The sequence below is a fragment of the Lycium ferocissimum genome, chromosome 12 (genome assembly GCF_029784015.1).
Source record: "Lycium ferocissimum isolate CSIRO_LF1 chromosome 12, AGI_CSIRO_Lferr_CH_V1, whole genome shotgun sequence".
Classification (NCBI taxonomy): domain Eukaryota; kingdom Viridiplantae; phylum Streptophyta; class Magnoliopsida; order Solanales; family Solanaceae; genus Lycium; species Lycium ferocissimum.
The window spans coordinates 59796559-59820272 of NC_081353.1; the positions used below are offsets into that span (position 1 = coordinate 59796559).

The 23714-nt window shown below is 41.4% G+C and overlaps 1 long non-coding RNA gene across 1 annotated transcript; it reads right to left on the minus strand.

Annotated features, from left to right (window-relative positions):
* Positions 1-683: 683 nt before the first annotated feature.
* On the minus strand, positions 684-22881 carry LOC132039765 (uncharacterized). Its single transcript, XR_009410474.1, has 3 exons — positions 22786-22881; positions 1457-1587; positions 684-1291 (listed from the first exon to the last, which is right to left on the minus strand). It is a non-coding gene; the product is annotated as an uncharacterized LOC132039765 (long non-coding RNA).
* Positions 22882-23714: the final 833 nt, after the last annotated feature.

Genomic DNA, 23714 nt, shown 5'->3' on the forward strand with positions numbered 1-23714 from the left:
ATAGATGAAGAAAAACTCACGAAGTAGTAAAAGCTTAACACCAAAGTACGTAACAGTTGCTTTGTTTGTCACAAGTAGCAAAAATAGTAGAGCAAAGTTTCTAGGCAAACTAAGGAAAATTTTACATTGAGATATTGACATAGGCATCGGTCATTATCATAGTTGAGTTTTACGGCAATATAATTGATTATACAACAACAAAAAAGTAGTAATAGATCAAAGATTATGAGTAAAAAACTTATCCTTGTCTGATGTTATTCCACCAGTTCAAGGATTTGACGGTTAACATCTCACTTATTGTTACATTGAATCAATCTGGCTATTGATTAAAAAGTAAATGAGATCGCTCACTACAGAATTCACCCTTTCATTTATGAAGTTCGTTCAACTCCTCAGTTGCTCACATCAGCCCCAGCCTTTGGAAGAAACTAAGTTTATTTCTCAAATTTCAGTGATTTTATTTTCATATATTTTGCTTCACGTTGATCATCTATTCATCATGATTCTCTTTGCATCGTTGTAACGTGATATAGGTAGGAAAAATACGTTGTTTCTTGTGTTTATTAATTAATTTTGCTCTAAATTCAAATTAAAGTTCCATCATTTTGATTTCCATTTGTTGGGTTTGATTGATTTCCTGGACTGTTCCTACTATTTTTTTTTTTTTTTTTAATAAAATAAGGATAAAAGTAATGTTGATTCTCACGTGCATTTTCTAGAAGGCTATATATTCTTTTTGCAAGGAGTTGTGCTCTTTGCACAAGGATATTGAGGTGCTGATTCAAGAGTATTGTGAAATCCGACTAAAAAGTAATGTTTGATATACACGACCTATCAATTGGTGAGGAAGATATATTACATAACCTCGTGCTTAAACCATTGTAAACTATGCGGGAAAATAAATTTAATAAGAACCAAATTTATCAGCAACTTCCACATAGCACTACAAGCTACCGTCTAATCTTTCTCACATGCTTTTCATAACTCTACTTGAAGCAATGACTTCAAATCAACATGCAATTGTACATTCAATGTGAGCCGAACATCAGCAAACAATTAAATGTGTAAGATATAGTTAGTGGTGAAACTTACCTGGTGCACAGATTATGAGAAATAGTCATCTCAGGATGAGCTTCTAACAGCTTCAGTAAGACTAATGCATACATGCAGGCACTGAAAGGGGTAATCCGCACTCAATTAATACCAATTCCTTCCCGAGTGGTTTGGCAACAAAATCATTATGTCAAGGTTGTGCTACTGAAGGAACTTTCATCTCCATTTTATGTCCTGCCTGTTACCCATGGAGAAGCAGAAATTCTATGAGGAAAAATCAAACCGATATAGAAATTATATGACTTATAATTGCGTCTTTGCCCAGTAAGATTTTTTAAATATGTTTTCAGATGTTGGAAGTATCAGTAGTATATTAAAAGATAAATGGAGAAGCAATCGGAACCTGTAGCAAGTTTGAGCGTGACGTCACTTCGTTGTGAGAGACTTTATCTATTCATTGACAAATTTACTTCCCACCTCCAATTTCGTGAGTAGTGCCTCATTTCCTATATTTGCATCTTCTAGCAAAGGGACCTGCAAACAAAAGAAAATTTCCAGTTTGTTTCATAAACCACATCCAACATGTTAATCCATTTACTTAAGAACGAAGAAGAAAGTACCTTTTGAATCTAATACAGGCAAACTATTAGTCTCTTAAGAGCAAGTATACCAAAAAACAGGCAAGCTAAAAATTCGTAATTTCACAATGTGTATCCGAAAAGGGACTTACTTATTACGTTTATTCTTTTTTAATTGTTTCAGGCATATAATCAAATACCTTAGAGGCATAATGATTTTATAATGTTAAGACAACAACATGAATACTTATATTACCCAAAGTCATAAACAATATGTGAAATTAAGAAATTTAGAAGTTTGAAAATAAATCCTCATATACAGATACAACCATGTGGCAATTTCCAACAAACCAATCGAGAGGACCAAAAAAAATAAAAAGAACTTATGGGAAAGAGCAGTAGAAGCAATGATCGAAGCAACCAAATCAAAGTCCTATCAGGACATAGGGACAAACAATTGCATGCAAAATATGAAGAAACAGAACTGATTAGCGTTTTTTCTCAAGAAGACAATATTTCTTTTCTGCTTAACAGGCTATGGGTCTCTGGCTCAATATTACAAATAAATAAGAGAGAGTGGCTGCAGGAAAAATAAACAAAAGCAGAGCTTGGTTTCACAGTGCAAGAGCAAATAATGAAGAGACTTAGAGCCGGTTTGGCTGGGCTTAAAAAAAACAGTTTATAAGCTGGAAATAGCTTATAAGCCAAAAAAAAGTAAGTTAGGATAGCCTAACTTAGTTTTTTGACTTATAAATAACGTTAAATAAGTTAAAAACGGACTTAATTATTTTTTTGAGCTTATTTTAAAGTGCAAAATGGCTTTAAGTTGCATTAAAAACACTCAAAAAAAAATAGAAAACAAATTATAAAGCGACTTATAAGTCAATCCAAATGGGCTCTTAGTGAATGTAAACAATTCAGATGTCCAAGAAGAACAAAGACGCACACATGTGTCCCTAGAAGGAAAAACTCAGGGCTAGTGAAATACACGTGTCCACAGGAGCGGTTAAATAATTCAGTCACCAATTGCTCTTTCACCAACTAATTGTCCTATTTTAAAGAATAACTTTGTATACGGTAAAAACCGGTTAATGTTTGTCCGGTGCAAACCGGGGGCGATAAAGGAAAGAAGGCAAACAAAAGTGCTTGATCCGAAGAAGTTTTGATTAAAGTCGTCGTGTCGGGATTCAACCGTAGTAGTTGGTCCGTTCCCTCCATGGCCGGGTTGATCGTGGCCGTTTGCCCGGTTCAAGCATAGCGGAATCAGTCGTGGCCGTTTGCCCGGTTCTTCACGTCCATTCGATCGTGGCCGTTGGTCGGGCACATCGATTCGATTCGCCAGCCACGTGTGGAAATCTTGTTGTAACACTTGGCTTGTGCCATCTGAGTGTCGAGACCGTACGACCTAACCTTATCCATATTAGGTTTCTTTATCCTAAAAGGGCTCCATGATGTATAGAAGGCGCCCAAGAAAACTATAAATAAGGGGCATTCCCTCACTGAGGGTTAGGCTTTTCGCATCCAAGAGCTTTGTACTTTGAATATATATATAAAATTCTCTCTCGCTTTGATTTCTTGATTTTGGTCAGTTCCTGACTTAAATAATTCATTGAATCACTCCATTTTCAAACATTGCGCGGAATATATATAAAATCTTAGCTTAAACATATAATTCCCAATATCTTTACCACCATTAGCACACCAACTCATATTTAAGCCATTTTACATAAGCAAAATATATACATATATCTTTTGTTCATCAAAGAATAGATTAAAGTCTGCCACATATCCTATGCCTCATTTACAATTTAACTTATTATCCGATTTCGGGGTAAAAACGGTTTCGCCCACCGTGGGGCATTGGATAATAGTGGTCTTTGATCTCGGTTGCGACACTTTCATCTAAAGATTTCGATTCTTTTGTTCGCCCTCTGCGAAACGGACCAAATGGCAAACGATGGAGAATCTGGTCACGTCGAACAACGAGATTGTGGCCGAGAACGATAACATCGAGCTATAGGGATTACCGGTGAATCCCGTCGGCCCGAATACCGATTCGAGGGACTCAACCGACAAAATACCGTGAACCGGGAGAACGCCGCTCGGCCCGGCACCGATCCTTTAAATACTTTCAATTCTGGTCACACTTTAACCCAAGCACGCATGGCAAAGTGCGGATGTCCGGATGATATTAACTTGCGTCTTATTTTTGAAATGTTACGGGAGACAAAGAAGCGGCTATTGCTTTGAGTAAGGAGTTACGATAGCCCGATTGCGAGGAAGAAGGATGAAGCAACTCAGAAAAGAATAAGGGTGTTCTTAGAACCTCGGAGAGAAGAGAGTCCGAATGGTCGAAAGCAACGGTTTGAGCCGGCTCGTCCACCGAGGTATCGAGAATGCTCGAAACATTGGCGAAGCGGGTAGACTCAACTTCGAGAAAAGGGTGGAGACCTATAACTCACGGGTGGACCAAATTCGGGGGCTCCGCACATTGTTACGAAGGACCGATTCGAAGAGGTATATTCGAGAGGCCTTTTCCTCGAGTGCGCTCCCAAGTTGATCCCGAAGAGGTTCAAGATGCCGGATATCCGTAAATATGATGGCACAACGGATCCTCGGAACACGTGACCTTATACACCGTGCTATAAAGGGCAATGATGTTGAAGAAGACGAGATTGAGTCCGTATTCTTTAAAAAAGTTCGGAAAACGCCGTCAAAAGGGCATTGACTTGGTATGACCATCTTCCCGAGCATTCAATCACTTCTTTTGAAATGCTCGCGGATGCGTTCATAAGGCTCATGCGGGGCCAAAAAGGTCCGGCCCGTAAGACGGATATTTTCCTGGATGGCCCAAAGGGATGATGAGTCTGCGGGAGTTCGTCGATCGTTTCCAAAGGGAACGGATGGAACTCCCTCCGGGATTCCGGAAGAATGGGCTGCACAAGCATTCACCAAAGGGCTTAATCCTCGGAGTTCCCGACGGCCTCGTTCAAACTAAACAAAAATTTACTGGAATACGAGGCTGTGACACAGGGCGTGCGTGCACAAATGTATACTAGTCCAATTTGGGTGGAGGATGATAAGCTCGAACTTTCTCCGGTCCGTAAACCTAAGTAAAGGATCGAGAGGACTAGAAAAAATTACGACCCGAGATACGGCCATCGAGGGAAAGATACCCCGCCATATTCTCAATCGAGAAAACAAGCTTCGGACGGGAGAAGTCGAGGTCGGCCCCGGAGTCAATTCTCCGGCAGAGGAGATAGAAGAACCGAGCGTCCATCGAATAGCCGAGGGTTGTCGTTTAGAAGTGACGCTGGAAGTTCGGTAACTAATAGAGACCCACCAAGAATATCAGAATACAACTTTAGTGTCAACACCTCGGACCTTGTCTCGGCCATAGGTCGCATTCCGGAAGCAAGGTGGCCAAGACCATTGTCGAGGTCGGATCCCGCCAACTAGACCCGAACATGATTTATGAATACCATGGAACTCACGGTCACTTTCGAAGACTATCGCCAACTAAGAAGAGGTGGCTCGTTTGCGACCGAAAATGGGCACCTTCGTGAATTCCCGAGTAAGCGGCAAAGACCCACCACAAGGAGAGGGAGTCGAGCAAACGAATTGAACCCAGTAGAGCCTCAACATATAATCAACATGATAATCGAGGGTACGGATGCTCTAGAGGGCCGGTAATGAAGCGCGCCAAGGTTTCCACCGTTCGTGAAAAGCACAACGGGATTGTATACCCGAGCGCTCCATCGCTTTCGAAGAACGAGGATGCGAAGGCATCATTCAACCGCACAATGATGCGTTGGTAATTTCTATTCTCGTCTTTAAGTCTCAAATTAACACACACACACACACACACACACACATATTCTAATTGACCCGAGTAGCTCGGTTAACATCATCCGGTGGAGAGTGGTTGAACGATTAAGGCTACTCGACCGAATCGTGCCGGTAGCCGGTGCTCGGTGGGTTCAATATGGCGAGTGAAACTACGAAGGTGAGATTTCATGCCAATCAACATCGACGGCACCATCCGAGGATCGTGTTCTATGTAATCGAAGGGGATATGAAATACAACGCATTCTTTGGGTAGGCGTGGACACATGCATGAGAGCCGCGCCGTCTACATTACATCGGTCGAAGTTCCCGACACCGGAGGGGGTAAAAACTATCCGGGGAGAACAACCTGCAGCAAGAGAGATGTTCGCGGTCGAAGAATCATCGCCCCTACTCAAAAAGCCGAATCAAAAGGAAGGATCATCCGGGGACAAGGATTCCAAATAGCAATTACCATTAACGGGCCCAGCAACGGAGCAAAGAGATTAGACCCGCGGCACGAAAAAGACGACTTCAACATACCTAGATCATTCGTCTTCTTGGGATGAGTCAGATGCGACAAAATCTACAGTAGAGGAATGGAGCAAGTCATCTTGTTCGAATATCTACCGGACATAAAGGTATACCTGGGCACGGGGTTAACCTCGGGCTGGGAACAAGTTAATTAAATTTCTTCAAGCTAATGCCGATTGTTTTGCATGGTCACATATAGATATGACAGGTGTGCCACCAGAAGTAACAACTCATAAGCTTAGTCTCGACGGGAGATTTCCCCCGGTGAAGCAAAAACGGAGGCCTATGGTAGAGTCAAAGCATGCCTTCGTGAAGGATGAGGTAACAAAGCTTTTAAAAATAGGCTCTATTCGGGAAGTAAAATACCCGGATTGGCTGGCTAACGTAGTGGTGGTGCCGAAAAAAGGTAATAAACTTCGAATGTGCGTTGATTATAAGGATCTAAACAAAGCATGCCCGAAGGATTCATTTCCGATGCCCACATCGATAGAATGATCGATGCGGATAGACGGCATGAGATGTTAAGTTTTCTCGATGCTTACTCCGACACAACCAAATTCGGATGCACCCGGAGGATCAAGAGAAACATCTTTCATTACCCGATACGGGACTTATTGCTATAATGTCATGCCTTTCGGATTAAAAAATGCCGGGGCAACCTACCAACGCCTAGTTAACGGGATGTTCGAAGAACAAATATGAAAAACAATGGAAGTTTATATTAATGACATGGTTGTTAAGTCCCTGGAAACAGAGGACCATTTAAAACATTTGCAGGAAACCTTTGACGTACTCCGAAGATATAATATGAAGCTCAATCCCGAGGAAGTGTGCTTTCGGTGTCGATCGGGTAAATTTCTCGGTTTCATGGTGTCAAATCGGGGAATCGAGATTAACCCACAAGATCAAAGCAATCGAGGATATCGAGGTGATAAATAACGTCAAAGGAGTGCGAGAGGCTTAGGGAGGATAAGCGGCCGAGCCGGTTCATATCAAGGTCTTGGACAAGAGCCACCGTTCTTCTCCTTACTCGGGAAGAAGAACGACTTCACATGGACAACGGAGTGCCGGAAAGCCTTACAAGAACTAAAAGAGTACTTGTCCGGCCTCCTTTGTTGCATACGCCGAAAGTGGACGAGCAACTTTTTCTCTACCTTGCCGTGTCCGAGGTAGCGGTAAGTGGAGTTTTGGTCCGAGAAGAATCAGGTACACAATTTCCCATTTATTATGTGAGTAGGACCTTGGGGGATGCGGAGACTCGTTATCCCCACCTTGAAAAATTGGCATTAGCCTTGGTAAGTGCTTCTAGAAAGCTCAAACCTTACTTTCAATGCCACCCGATATGTGTAGTGACCACTTATCCTTTAAAGAACATCTTGCATAAACCGGAATTATCGGGCAGGCTAACTAAATGGGCTGTAGAGATAAGCGGATATGACATTGAATATAAGCCTCGGACAGCCATCAAGTCACAAATCTTAGCCGACTTTGTGGCAAACTTCACCCCGGCTATGATCCCCGAGGTTGAAAAGGAACTCCTGCTAACACTGGGGAAAGCCTCGGGTATTTGGTCATTACACACGGATAGAGCCTCGAACCCTAGAGGTTCCGGGCTTGGAATCGTCCTTAAAACCCCGTCGGAGATGCGATCCGGCAATCCATTAGGACAGTTAAATTAACTAACAATGAAGCCAAGTATGAGGCTATGATTGCGGGGCCGGAATTAGCTCGGAGCATGGGGGCGAAAATCGAAGAAAAATGCGATTCTCTCCTGGTTGTTAACCGAGGTGAATGGCGTCTTCGAAGTCAAGGACGAACGGATGCAAAGGTACCTTGAAAGGGTCGAGTCGCCTTCACCGATTTAAAGAATGGACCATGCGGCATGTACCGAGGGAGGGGTACTAGGCCGATGCGTTGTCCGGTTGGGATCTTCGATCGAAGGAAGAAATTAACCCGGGGCCGTGGTGCACTTGATGAACTCGGCAATAGATAACGGGCATGCTGAGATAAACACGATGGGTTTAACTTGGGATTGGCATAACAAATACATCGATTATTTGCAAGATGGAAAGCTCTCTAATGACCCTAAGGAATCGCGGTCATTAAGGACTAAAGCAGCACGTTTCTGCCTGGTAGATATATAGTCAGTTATACCGACGGTCTTTTTTCGGTCCTTTGGCCAAATGTTTGGGCCCCGGGGAAACCGAGTACGTGATGAGAGAAGTACACGAGGGGACTTGTGGCAATCACTCCGGTGCGGAAGCCTTAGTCCGGAAAATCATTAGAGCCGGTTACTACTGGAACCGGATGGAGGAAGATGCGAAGAATTTTGTCCGGAAGTGTGACGGATGTCAAAGACATGCCCCGATGATTCACCAGCCCCGGAGCCTCAGCACTCGGTGATATCACCTGGCCCTTCATGAAAATGAGAATGGACATTGTTGGTCCATTGCCATGGGCACCGGAGGTAAGGCCCGCTTTATTTTGTTTATGACCGACTATTTCTCAAAATGGGTTGAGCGCGAGGCACTTGAGAAAAATGCGGGAGAAGGAAGTTACCGACTTCATTTGGGACCACATTATTTGTCGGTTCGGCATTAGGCCGAGATCACTTGTGACAATGGCCCCCAGTTCGTTGGTGGCAAAGTTAATGATTTCCTTGAAGGATTGAAGATCAAGAAAATTGTGTCAACTCCGTATCACCCGTGCGCGAACGGACAAGCGGAATCTACAAACAAAACAATAATTCAGAATCTGAGAAAGAGACTGGAAATGTCAAAGCACCACTGGAGGGAAATATTACCGGAGGTGCTGTGGGCTTATAGAACCACATCAAAATCGAGTACGGGGGAAACACCCTTCTTGTTGGTCTACGGGACCGAAGCCCTCATTCCTGTAGAAGTCGGAGAGCCCAGTCTCCGATTCAGTTACACCACCGAGGGATCAAACGAGGAGGCCATGGCCGTAAAACTCGATCTCACAGATGAGCTACGCGAAAACGCGCTAGTCCGTATTGCAGCCCAGAAACAAAGAATGGAAAGATACTATAACCGAAGAGCTAACTTCCGACATTTCCAAATTGGGGACTTGGTGCTTCGAAAAGTAACCTTGAACACCAAGAACCCCAACGAGAGAAAACTGGGCCCAAACTGGGAAGGGCCATACAAGGTGACCGAAATAACGGGCAAAGGGTCTTATCAGCTGGAATCCATGGACGGACAACGGTTGCGCAATAACTGGAATGTGGCTCATTTGAAGAGATACTATTGTTGAGGTATGGACTTTTTTATTTTATTTACTAACCTTTTCTTTTTTTGCAGAGAGCCGAGTGCCCAACGCAGTTAACTTGCTAGGTCTGAAAACACGTGTTGCACTCTTTTCCTTGGTCCGATTTTGTCCCAAATGGGTTTTCCGACAAGATTTTTAATGAGGCAACAAGGACAACATGTTACTAAAATCGGAGTATGAATACCCAGATATTCGGGGCAACACCCTACGAGTGGGGGCTTGATAGCGCTTACCCGACTTCACAGTTCGAATAAGCACTAAGGGGCTATGACACCCACGTCTCGGTTTATTCCGACTAGTCGGAAACGGAAGAGGTTCAACAACGGACACCGCTGGGATCTCATGGACCGGACCACCGGCATTACATTCCGATGTAAGGACCAAACGATCAAAAGCGAATAGTGTCCCCCTAATATTTACTATGGCAAGAACCAATGCCGGACCTTCGTATTAGGTTTTGATGTAAGGACCAAACGATCGAGCGAATCGTGTCCACTTAAATTTGCCACGGCAAAAAAGCGAGAGGAAACGGATAAAGTCCTCATATGATGTACAAGTACTTAGAGTTTATTGAAAAATCAAATTATTACATTTCGAATTTATCTTCCTAGTAAAGCACTTTGCCCCGAAAATCGGGCACCATTTTATCCGTATATTCGATTCCAAGCATTACAGTCGAAATACGACAAAGGCAACAAGGCCATAGCAAACCGAGCCTAAATCTTAATACCCCCGAATGGGGACTGCTACACCAGAATCTGGTTAAGCAGAGATTCAGGTGCCCGAACCTAATCAAAAATAAAGGAATAGCCACAAAATATCGGCCCTAAAAATGCGTAACGTGATTCGGAGACGTCTGAATTCACAAAGCATAAATAAGTCCCACGGGCAAACTTGTCTATTCTACTCCCAGATAAATCATACCGGATGAGGTGAAAACTCTAATCGAACAAATCCGAAAGCGACTCCGATGTTCACTTATCCTCGGAAAAGACCGGCAGTTTGGGCAAGAATCATAACAAACATTCAAACAAAAGAATGGTCAAACAGAAAGGATGCGCTTTTTATATATACAAATCTTTTATACTTGAAATTTGGGAAAGTTCAAAGTGCTATAAAGACAAAACAAAAGGTAGTGCAAGCCCTAGCCTATCCGGTATGACTGGTGTTATACCCCATTTAGACCGGGTCAAAGCGGAGTACAACATATTGGAGATTCCTATTTTGTTTTATTTTAGGAGTCGCCACCTAATTGATTTTAAGGTGAATTAGGGCACCTAATTATTAACTAAGGTAAAGCTAACTAAACCTCCGTTAATGGTCCTTTAATTTTCAACTCTAGGTAAGGGTTCTATATTATCCTAAAGGGAAGGGGTTAGGCATCCTATAGGATCCGTTAACTACGGTTATCCGGCCAAACTTAGATTAATTAATTAAAGTTAAGAAAATATAAGTATGGAGTTTTAAATATCCAAAAAAAAAATGATTTATAAATAATATTAAGGTGACAAATGGAAAATATAAGAATACTATTTAAATTAATTAAGGTAGTGCTTTGTAAAAAAATAGACTTTGGTTATGAGTTAAATTAAAAGAAGGTGCCTGATTAGCCAAAGTTATTATAGGCGTTTAGAATAAATCACGGCTAAATGTCAATTGATTTTAGCTGCTTAAGAAAAATATATTCAGCGATCAAATGGGATAAGTAAAAATGCAAATTAGCCAATATTAATTTGAAAAATCACTTCATAAGCAAAATCTCCTTATTTTATAAAAATACGAATTTGGTGAGAACAGAGATTCACAAGTATTACAGAAACGTTGAAAACCTGCTTTTCAAGGAGGCACCAAAATAGTTTGCAAGAATCAATTTTTATCCCTTAATGCACTTCCAACCACATTCTGTTAGATTTATTTAAAATCTACAGCCCATATGCCGTGTTCTATGATGTAAAAAAAATTTTTTTTTTTTTATTTCACTAATAGTTAAGGGTGAGAATCTTAAGGATTAAATAAACGATCATTCTTAGCACTGTACGCAACCCCAAAAACTTAAGTTAGATCCCACACACAAATATGTCAACGATCATAAAAATAAATAGAACGATGCAATAAAAGAAGAGACGCCATATGCGCCCCAGGTGTTGCGTCCATTTTCTCGCTATGCAATGTAGTTCTAATGAAGATGATGTAAGCTAATTCCAAGCACGGTATGTCGAGTCTCGTCTTGAGAATTCTAATTTTGCAAGAGTCCCGAATTAGGACTCCATTTGCTCCCGGATGTACATGTAAAAGCAAAAGGAAAATAACGATTAGCACGCAATCCCAATTAACAATACATGGAGTATATATGTCATTGCAGCACATATATATGTATCAAAGAAAGTTCGAATTAACAAATAATGCACTGAGCCTAGTTTAAAAGGGCATCTTAGAGCTATCACGTATCAATTGAATCTAGGGATTAACATTCAATAATTGGTAATGAAATAAATGGACTTGGCTCACATAGAATTTGTATCCAACAAATACTTCTACGCTCAAAAGCCAATGATTCTTAAGGACCTCAGTAGATGAAAATTAAAAGACGCTGCAGCTTAAACTTACGACACAGCTCAGACACGTGAACTCAAGAATGCTAAATGAACATTTTCACTAGCCAAGACCAAAGTTGACTTATCTTTTCTGGAAAGAATAGAGGGAGTTAAAGCTTACTGCTAATTAATAAGCAACATAAAACTCAAGTGACATTCTATTAAAATCCCAAAGATACAAGACCAAACTGATCCTAGATATAGGCAGAACCACTACTTCTTGAAATCAAAATCCAACATCTTGGAATCCTAGTTCTATTGGGTCCTTCAAACAACAAAACAAGCTGCTACATCTGAAGCTACAGAGAAATGGTATTTTTTTTTAAAAGAAAAAAGTACTCAACATTAACAAACTTAAAAGAGAATAAACCATAAACGATTGGAATTTGATTTCTAGAAGATTAGAGATTCTCTGCTCGATCTAGAACTGAGCCAACAAAGTAAGCAAGGTATTAAATACTTATATGGTTTAGTCAAAAAGTTTCATTCCGGGCTCTAGATGAATGATGGAGAAATAACCAAAAACTTGGAATTGTGGATTCAAAATTAACTTGACATGGATAGTAATTCATCCTAAAGGTTATCTAAGCCAGCATTCCCACAGTTTAAACTCTAAAGGAACGACTAAACGAGAGATATTAGAACAGATATGAAACATGGATTTAACTAGTTGAACTGTCGATAACCCTTGTTAAAACACTAAAACAGATCTTAGTAATTCAGGCCAAACAAACTTACGTCTACTATTTCAGCATTATCAAACCAGGATGGAAATGAACCAAACAAATTCGTGCTTTGCTTACATGCTGCGATAGTAGGGAAAACTAACACCTAAACTTATAAAAATGGAAACTCAGTCATGCTAAACTATTAACCAGCAAGTCAGAACTGGAATTCAAACAAAAAATATGAAAAGGGGAGGGAAACAGACTTAAGTAAAGACTCTTTTAATTTATCAAAGCATGTCGTTATAAACTATATCCTAGTAAACCAAAACTTATGATAGAGGCTCTATGTCGTGAGTGAGAAAAGACCATATCTTGAATGGGGACCCCAGCATTACTTTAGGGGAAAACACTTAAACAAGATGGGTCGAAAACAGTTGGACCAATCCTTATTTGGAAAGACGCTTTACCCATGAGACTGAATTAAAGAAAAATCAAGTATCACACAACTCAGGAAACTTGATTATATATTACATTTCTATCAAGTTTTGAACAAAGAAAAAAAAGGGAAATGACCGAAGAAGAGAGATTTTACGTAGAGCTGAAGATTACCTTTTCTAATCTCAAACAAAGTTTTAACTGGACTAATTTACCCTAAACTGAAAACGCACAGCACTGAAGGCATAATAAAAATATATTGAGATAAGAGGAAATTGCTAAACTAGCAACCTGATTTACTTATAATACAGCAGCTAAACCCAAACTAATTTCATGGACAATACTAGAACTCAGAGAAAATAAATATTAAACCATCTACATCTATTAATCCAATGGAAGTTAGAATATCGTTCTGCATCTCACACTAAAGTTAAGAACTTTCCTATTTTCATTTAAAATTCTACGATCTTGCCATACAAAATCTAGCTACTCAAAGAGACCACAAAAACATTACTATACAAGACTGAACCCAAGAAAGGTAAACAACTACAAATAATATTCTTAGTACTTAATCATCGACTGATTTACAAATCAGATTTTGCTTTTATCCTTAATCTAACTAATCACCCCGAAATAAATCAGAAATTACACCATATTCGGCATCCAATCGAGTCAACAGGTGAATCAATCATGGGGGCATTGCTAGTTCTCCAAGCTTAAACTATGATAATGATAAGATTCAAAATTGTTATACGCCTAAATCCAAATAAGTCTAAGACCATGTTGAATAGTATACACATCGTGTTCTTCCTAACCATCTAAACACCTCATTACTTTAAACTAATCCTAACGAACAAAACAGACAAATACTCAACACACCAAACATTCGGCTAAACATTACTTAACACAAAATCGAATGAAAACACAAACTAAGATATGGGGGAAAATTACCTTTCTCGAGTGCAGTGAAACTGGGGCTTTCGGGTCTCGGATCTATACTCGAACGTGACGAACCCAAATCCACTCGAGTCTCAAATCAGAGAAAAAGAATAATTTTTTTTTCTTGACTGTTTTTTCTTGCTTTCTTTTTTCTTTTTGAAGCTACGACTATATTCCTTTTTTTTTTTTTCTGGATCTGATTTCCTCCCCCTTTTTTTTTCTCTTCCCCCCTTCAAAAATGAATGCCATGAGCTCTTTTATAGCTGTAGATTAGGGTTTCGAATTTCAAAACCCTTTTGGCTCCAAGACGAAAATTGAGAGCCGTTGAAGTCAAACTCGATCTCTGAAGATTGATTTTTCCTCAGAGATCTGAAAAAGATTGGCCTTTTGTGTTGACTCCATTAATGAGGAGAGATGAGGGGTTGCAGTCATCTTACTCGAAAATGGAAAGCCACAATCTGCCATGGCTGATGGCTTTTGGCGTGCTGCCTCAAAAGAAAGGAATTGGACAAGGACGCTGCTGAAATGAGTCATCCTCTTGCCAGTGACACGTCAAGATGCGAGAAACTTTCGCGAAAATGGAAGGGCAGTCCCCTGCCATTGATATACGGTGTTGAAGCTTTTGCTTCAAAGAGCAAGGAGAAGGAAAGGGACGGCTAGGTTTGGGACTTGTTTTTGTTTCAGAGAATGGAAAAGGGCTGAACGGGTAAGCATATTTGGGGTGAGGCTGGGTCCGGTTTTGGGCCTAAAAAATGGACTGGTACCCTTTAATTTGTGGGCTTCAAATGATGATTTACATCCCTTAATAAATTATATACTAACAAATGCTTAAGTAAATAAATTATACAATACAAAGCATAATTACTAGTAGTTATATGGCAGTAAAAATTATACGATATCATAATAGTTGCGCGATGAAGTTTAAAAGTAAATAAATGCCATTGTTTAATTGTATAAAATAAATGCGACGCGTTTTACATAAGAGGGTAAAAATGTTAAAAGCGACGATTATAATATTAGGTGCTCGCAGTATGATGAAAAACAATAGTAATAAAATAATAATAATAATAATAATAATAATAATAATAATAATAATAATAATAATAATAATAATAACGATAATGAGTGATGGCTATAGTTGGACAGTGACACACGACTATAGAAGTAAATAATTGTGGTAAAATATACATGGCTATTCGCAAATATAAAAAAATTCGAAAAAAGGGGCGGGACAAAATCGGGTGTCAACAACTGGAGCCAGAACGCTCGGACTCTGTCCGTTCAGAGTCTTCGGAGTCGGAGTCAAGAGCTTTTTTTGCTTCTTCCTCGGTTCTTCTAGCCTCCAGAATAAGAGCTGGGAGATCAGTAAAGCCATGCTCGGCTTCCTCGAGGGTGATCCTCCGAGATCTCCACCGCTCATGCTCCACTACAACCGTGGAGTAGGCTTCGACAGCTTCCACATTTTTCAAGGCTTCTGCCAAATCGGCTTCAGCCCGGGCCAGCTTAACCAAGAACTCATTCCTCTCTTCGTCGAGGATACTCCGGTATTGGTTGGCCGATTCAAGCTCAGCTTTGAGTATATCATTAGCCTCGACTGTCTCCCCGAGTCTGGTTCTTAGCTCATCGCATATCCGAGCCCTGTCCTCAGCCTTTCGCTCAAATACCCTCATTCTCTCTTCATATTTAGCACTCTCGGATTCGAGCCGTCGGTGCCTCTCGGCCAAATTGGTGGCATCAGACTTAACCGAGTCGAGTTCACCTCGAAGTTGGGAAATGATGGTTTCGAGCTCGCTCAGTTTGGAAGAGAACCGAGTGTTGTCTTGACTAAGACCGATTTTCTCTTCCTCCAGAAGCCGGTTCCTCTCCACAACCCCGGCCAACTCATCCTTTAGCCGAAGGTTCTCAGCCTTCGTTGCATTAAGCTCGGGTTGAAGGTTTGTGAGGGCCACTGCTCGGCTCAGCTCATCTTCCTTTACTTGCAAAAGATGCTGGAATTTCTCCGTTTCTCGACCTTGGGCATCCAGCTGGCCTCTAAGGTCATCAACCTCTTGCTGGGCCCGGATGAAGGCTTCGTTAACAAGCACCACACTCTGTAAAAGAAGCAAAGATGTTAAACAAGATAACCAAAAACTCATCAAATTATGCAAGGCATGGGCTGAGAGGCTTACCCGATTGCCCGCACGCATGCCTTCATTAATCAGGCTCTGCCAAGGGATTCCGGCCATCTTCCCTTTGTCCGAGTCCGAGACGAGGGGCCTTAAGTAGCTTGCCACTCCCACCGGACGAGACAAGAAGCTACAATCTTCAGGAACGGTAACTACAACCGATCTGGTTCTCCTAGGTTCCACACTAGGAGCCGGAAAGATGCGCACTAGACCTTCCCTCGCACCGGTTTCGGTGGATCGGTTAGTTGCCCTCGTAACCCGAGGGATGGGAAGATGACCGAAACCTGCAGCCTCCCCGATCGCAGGAGGAGTGTCCAAAAACATGTCGTCCAGATTATCCGACCTCGGAGCAGTGGGGGTAGTCGGAATAGCACCAGCAGCCTCGGCAGAAGTAGAGGCTTCAAACCCGATAATTGGGTCCTCGGCAGGCAATGAGCCGGTATCCGCCGGTGCCCCTATACCCGGTGCAGACTCAGTTCTTGTCCCAGCTTCAGCAGTTGACCTAGGACCGGATCTCCGCGGTCTTTGGAGGGGAATCTCCTCGGAAGAGGCATCACCTGTAATATCAACAAATTCAATAGACCTAAGAGGTGTTGGGTAAAGTATTTCTTCCCCACCTAGTAGCTGAGCCGAATCGGAAGGTCCTTCCTCGGTTGAAGGGGGTGGAGCTGCAACTTCCTCCTCCGGGACCGACTCAAAGGTGGGGGCCACGCCGACCCTACGAATGATCACATCGGACTCTTCTTCATCTCTCAGAGACCGGACGACGCGCCTTGCCCTTTTTCTTGGTTTGTCTCCTTTATCCGAGGGTTTCCTTCATTTTTGGGCAGCAGCAATAATTACGATGACCGGCCGAATCGAACGCGGTGTCGACACAGCTTGCTCTGCTGCAGTCCCGGTTCTGGGATTCACTGAACCCTTCGGTAAACCTAAAATCGAAGGGGTTATGGACAGCGTTCAAATTAAAGGAAGGCAGACAGTACGTAATACCCGAACTCAAAGTGGCGTTACCGTGATTTTGAGCAATCCATCGGCCACGATCCAGGATTCCCCATGTCAACTCTTCGTGTGTATACCGGTCAAGGAGTGCCTCGACCCACTCGTTCATATGTGGGATGACCGGGGGTATCCATGCCACGGCTATTAAGAAGAAAAGGGGGAATGTAAGCGCGAAGGATTAAATGAAGGAATATAAGAATAAATTAATGAAGTTGGGATCAAGAAACTTACGGTTGTCATTCCATTTTTCCGGGAAGGGCATGTATTCCTCCGGGATAATATCCGAGGTCCTCACCCGAACGAAGCGCTCTAACCAGCCCCGATCCCTATCTTCGCCCATTTTTGAGAAGATTGGATTCCGGCCTCGCTTGGCTAATTTTATTACGCCTCCCCGGAATCGTCTCGAGGAATAAAGACGGATCAAATGTGCCATCGTGAATGGCTTCTTGGCGTCGTTGGCTAGCAACCGGAGGCAAGCTACCGTCCTCCAGATTATAGGACCGATTTGTGCAAGGGTCACATTATAGGTCCGGCACATCTCCAATATGACCGGATCAATTGCAGGTTCGAGCTTGAGCGTGAAGGGATAAGTGTAAACGTATAAAAAACCCTCCCGGTGGTCGGTAATTGATTCATCCGGGCCAGGAGCAAAAACCTGCACCGGATGGTTATCCCATCCGCAGTCAGCCCGGACCAGATCGAGCTTATCCTCGGTGATGGAAGAGGGGTATCGCCTTACGTCATACCCTCTATCTGCAACCAGGGAAGGTTTCTGTCACGACCCGACCTACGGGCCGCGACGGGTACCCGAGGCTGACCACCGAGCACCCCTCATTCTACTGCTTAACCGGTCTTTATTCATTTCTCTTGTCGTTTATAATAATAGAAAATGACTTTCATATAGAACATATTTACTTATATAACGTAGGCCCTTTGGGCTATCAAAATAATAATAGTATACATAGGCTTTCATTTACACGATGACTATGGGACCATGCTACCCACACATACGTATCTACGAGCCTCTACTAGAACAACGAACATATGGACGGGACAGACCCCGCCGTGCCCAAAATACATGTACACAAAACCATATCTCAAAATAGCACCTCCGGAATAAGGAGGGCTTCCGCAACTCGTTTAGCTGCGAGGATCCGCACCGTCTCTCCTCGTCTACTCCGTGGGCATGAACACGGCGTCCAAAGAGAAGGACGTCGGTACGAATATTGCCCGAGTATGTAAAGCATGAGCAGTAATAATAGAAAAACATAACGGATAATATATGAAATAACATAAAGCGGAGACGATAACATTCTCTTCATAGCACTTACACCGCTTTCCGTAGGGGCGTTCCATGTTCTATTTCGTACTCGTATACATACATCCATATCCTTTACTTACTTACCTTTCATATCTATTATCTCGTCATACTCATGCCCGCATCACGTGCTTTTGCATATACATAGCCCTTACTCGGCACTTACATGTTAGTAGTATATTCGAACTCTAATCACTGTCATATGTATAGCTTAATCGTACTCGTAAAGATATCACATACTTATCTCATTCGTACTCACATGAATGTGATGCATATGGTATAATCATACAAGTAACACAATCATACTCACATAGATATCATACGTGAAACATAGTCGTGCTCATATAAGCATCATGCATATAACATAGTCGTATTCATAACGATGTCATACTTGCAGCATACTCATACTTCTATAGATTAGTATCATTCGTACTCGGCCCCCTTCGGGCTCGATAGGATCGCTAGCATACGTACTCGGCCCGCTCGGCTCGATGACATTGCTGGTACACGTACTCGGCCCTCTTGGGCTCGATGGGATCCCCGGTATGCGTACTCGGCCCTCTTGGGCTCGATAGGCTTAGGATTATACGTACTCGACCCTCATGGGCTCGATACATACATATATACGTATATATCACATAGGGGTATCATGACCTTAACATATCTAGTCATCATCTTGCATTCATCATAAACATACATACACTTATTATAATGTCGCATCTATTTGTACCCATTTGATCATTATCCGTATTCGGCCTCATAGGCTCGACAGCATATCGTATTCGGCCACGAGGGCTCGATCACATCACCTACATCTCATATTGTACATGCATCATCATGTCGTCATAATACATATATTTGTGCATAGACACCATATACTTCATATACTTGTCATCATACATTATCGTAGGTTCATCGCTATCATTTATTTCATGAACATATTATTCTTTCATCTTTACTCGTGTCATAATCGCATCGTAAGCGTGTCATATTTTAGCATTCTTACATCACATATAACTATACATATCCTTAACACATACATTTGAACTCAAGACGTCTATATTTATATCGGGGTGACATAAGGTCGTGGACCCCGACTTCGTTATGGAACATTCATACGTGTTACGCTCACCTTGAAGGAACAAGCATAAGGGAGTGGGCATAATGATCAATGCCATTAGATTACATATATAGCGTCATTAGCGTCTTAGGAGCATCATACCATAGGCTCTAGCATCTCTAGTCTTTAGCTTACTACCATCATTACCGTTATCATGCTCATAGCTTATCTCTTATCTCGTATGGCTATCCATGAGTGAGGACTCTTGACTTTCTTGGAGATGGGACATTCGTAGTAAGGAGGAATTTCATGCTATAGAAGTCATGCCTTGGAAAGAAAGGGCTAAGCTTTACATACCTTTGTCGTTTAGCTTATTCTATCGCTTGCTCGTTCTCCTTTAATGCTCTCGTTTACCTTCAATGGAATTCGCATCAACATTAGCTATATAATCGTAAAATCATACTTACTAAGGCTATAGAAATTTGGGCAGCATTTCCTTTGTTTATACTATTTTCCGCCACATTCCATATCAGCTCCCAACATTCATAATAATCATCACAATATCGCTAACAACAATCGTCGTTCATTCATATGATTCGCATTTCATAATTCACCTCGATTTCCCATAATTATGACTAAAAATCCGTCGTCGTATCCTTTCGTACCCAATACTTATTTCATGTTCTATAGGTCATTTATAACATATTTATATCATCAACATATTCATTTCCATGATTCAATCCACTACTAATCACTAATGACATTAATCATCCATTTAATGACCCATTTGTTGTACTCTTCTACAATCCATGAATCTTAACTCAATAATACTTCAAATAGCATGTACGACTTCATGAAACTTACCTTAGATGATGGAGGAATAAGCTTGGAGTGGTGATTCACCCTTAGCACCAAAACCTATTTTATCTCTCTTTGGATTTCTTGACTTGGATGACTTTTAATGGGTTTCCTTCACTTGATTCTCTTGATTTCTTGTTGTTGATCTTTGATTTCTATGATTTTCTCATGGATGAAGTGTTTGGAGATGTTGTAGAGGGTTCTTGAAGTGTAGAGGTGAAGTGGGAAATGAAAAATGAAAAGGAAAGGATCCCTTATATAAAATCAGGTTCAGTCCCGATGGAAATATACGGACCAACATACGGTCCGTATAATTTGTACTAACCGTATGTTGGACCGTACATTTGGTCCAGTGGCTTAAGTCATTCTGGGTCAAATCTACGGCTGGACATACATCCAGTATATTTTATACGGCCGGTATGTCGGCCGTATGTTTACTGAGTTCCGAAAGTTGTTTCGTCGACTCGTTTGATCGCCGATCCTTGTGGAACCTTCTTAACACTTGTTCATCACTTCAATACCATTCTAAGGGACGTTATAACTCTCCCTTGGGGCATCATTCATACACCATTAACTCAATGCTCGTAATTCTCGTCCGATACACTAACTTAAATCTTGCTTCTCTTAACAACTTTCTTTCCTCAAGTCTACTGCCTTTGAAATTCTTAATTAGCATCATCACATACTAGTTCTTACTTGTCCAAACCTCGTATACATCGTACCCCTCATTAGTCTATTCACTGTACGCTTAAGGGGAAATTTTCAAGGTGTAACAGTTTCTCGGCTTCAAATTCTTTATTGAAGTTGGGCTTGATCGGCACTATATCTAAAGCCGTAGGCTCGGCCACATTTTTCCCCTTCGGCTGAGATATCGGTTCGGCTCCTTGGGAGGAAACCAGGGGAATATCCTGGGAGGTGGATTCGGTGTTGGCAGACATTCGTGATGGGTGAGAGAGGATAAAATTTTTTGATAAAGGGAAGAAGGTAAGAAGATGGAAACAGCAAAGTAAAGTAAATGAAGTAAAATGAAGGGATGAGCAATGATTCAATCAGGGAAGCAACACTTCGAGTGGAATGAGTTCTTTGCAAGCAGATTTAAGCAGCAAATATGAGTGTTGAAATGATGGGATCGACGATGGAAATGAAGATAATGAAGAACAGAAGTGAAGAAGTAGAAAAAATGTGATGAAATGGTGAAAATAAGTAAAAATGAAGAAGGAAGAACGTCGAAGGCCTTATATAGGCATGGGGTTTGGGCGGTTACAAATCCCGGCCAATCGCCGAACGCCACGTGTCCCATAATTAATGAGGACGTGATTTGAAAGGACGTGCGTAACGGCGGTGCAGAGCTTGGCCTTTCGGGGTGCGACACGTGGCAAACGGCAGAAGGGGGTGACAACTGTTCCCGCCAAAACGAGAGGATAAGAACGAGCCAACGGGATCACCGGTTTCATGACTCATCCACTTCCCATTACTCCGGTATGACCTCGGCCCGGAAAGTGTGGGGACTATCTGTATACGATAAAAACCGGTTAATGTTTGTCCGGTGCAAACCGGGGGCGATAAAGGAAAAAAGGCAAACAAATGCGCTTGATCCGAAGAAGTTTTGATTAAAGTCGTCGTGTCCGAATTCAACCGTAGTAGTTGGTCCGGTCCCTCCATGGCCGGGTTGATCGTGGCCGTTTGCCCGGTTCAAGCATAGCGGAATCAGTCGTGGTCGTTTGCCCGGTTTCTTCATGTCCATTCTGATCGTGGCCGTTGGTCCGGATAATCAGTTATTCGCCCGCCACGTGTGGAAATCTTGTTGCCACCTGCCTACGAATTCGTACGGGTGTCGGGCGTACGACCTAACCTTATCCATATTAGGTTTTCTTTATCCTAAAAGGGCTCCATGATGTATAGAAGGCCCATAGAGGAAAACTATAAATAGGGGGCATTCCCTCACTTTTGAGGGTTGGCTTTTCAGATCCAAGAGCTTTGTACTTTGAATATATATATAAAATTCTCTCTCGCTCAGATTTTGGTCCGGTTTACAGCTTAAATAATTCATTGAATCACTCCATTCAAACATTGCGCGGAATATATATAAAATCTTAGCTTAAACATATAATTCCCAATATCTTTACCCAGTCATTAGCACACCAACTCATACTTAAGCCATTTCATAAGCAAAATATATACGTATATCTTTTGTTCATCAAAGAATAGATTAAAGTGCCACATATCTTATACCTCATTTACAAATTTAACTTATTATCTGATTTCGGGGTAAAACAAACTTTACTGTCATTCCAGAAATTTACACCAACCCGCGCACAATCTCCTACCAAGATTTCATCTTTTCACATGCAAGAGAGCTCCTCATAATAATTGACGGTAAGCAAGGTAAAGATCAAAGAACACATGCAACTGAAATATTCACCTATATGTTTTAGAAATCAAGCTCATAAAAATAGAATCTTGGAACTTACATTCCTACCATGTATTGCCATCACCATCACGTCTTTTTTGCAGAACACTCTCCTTACAAAAATTTACACATCATACAATTATGAGTCATGGTTTCAAGTAAGGGTGTCAACCGGTTCGGGCTAACCGGTTTTAACCGGTAACCGGACCGGTTAAACCGAACCGAACAAAGAGGGCGATCAGAACCGGTTAACCGTTCCCGGTTAGCTTTAATTGTATCTTAGGTCGGTTCCAATATTTTAGGAACCGGAACCGGTTAAACAGAAAAAAACGGAATCGGACGTTAAACTGGTTTAACATTGAAAATTAAAAAAAAAAAAAAAAAATAGCCGTTGGGCCAGCCGTTAATGGACCGTTGGCAACGGTCCATTTGCAAAAATGGCCGTTGTAAGCGGCCATTTTGTTAATTTTTGGCCCCCAAATTTATTTTTTTTTAACACTTTAACCCATCCCCCACCCCTATATAAACCCTTCTTCATTTTCATTTTAATTCACACCAATTCACTCTTCTTCATCTTTCTCTCAAATCTCAATCTCTCAATTATAATTATTTTGCAATAACTAGCCACAAAGTCTTATTATAGTTTCAACTTTCAATTATTAATTTTGCAATTATAATATTGTTGGTGGAGTTGGTGATTTTGCAACAATCCGAAGTAGCTTTGGTGGATTTGCAATTCTAGCCGCCTTGACTTTCTTTGAAATTAATCCGGCAATTTGGTACCTTCGTTCCAACTCTATCTTTATTTTTCGCAATTTAATTTACGCAATTTAATTTACGCAATTTAATTTGTTGTAATTTATTTTCTTGTGATTTATTTGATTGTGATTTAAATTAATTCTATTTAATAATGTCAAAGAGATTAAGACGTGGTGCGGTAGTAGTAGTCGTATTGTTAGAGGTGCGCTTAATGAGGAAACATTTGTGGAA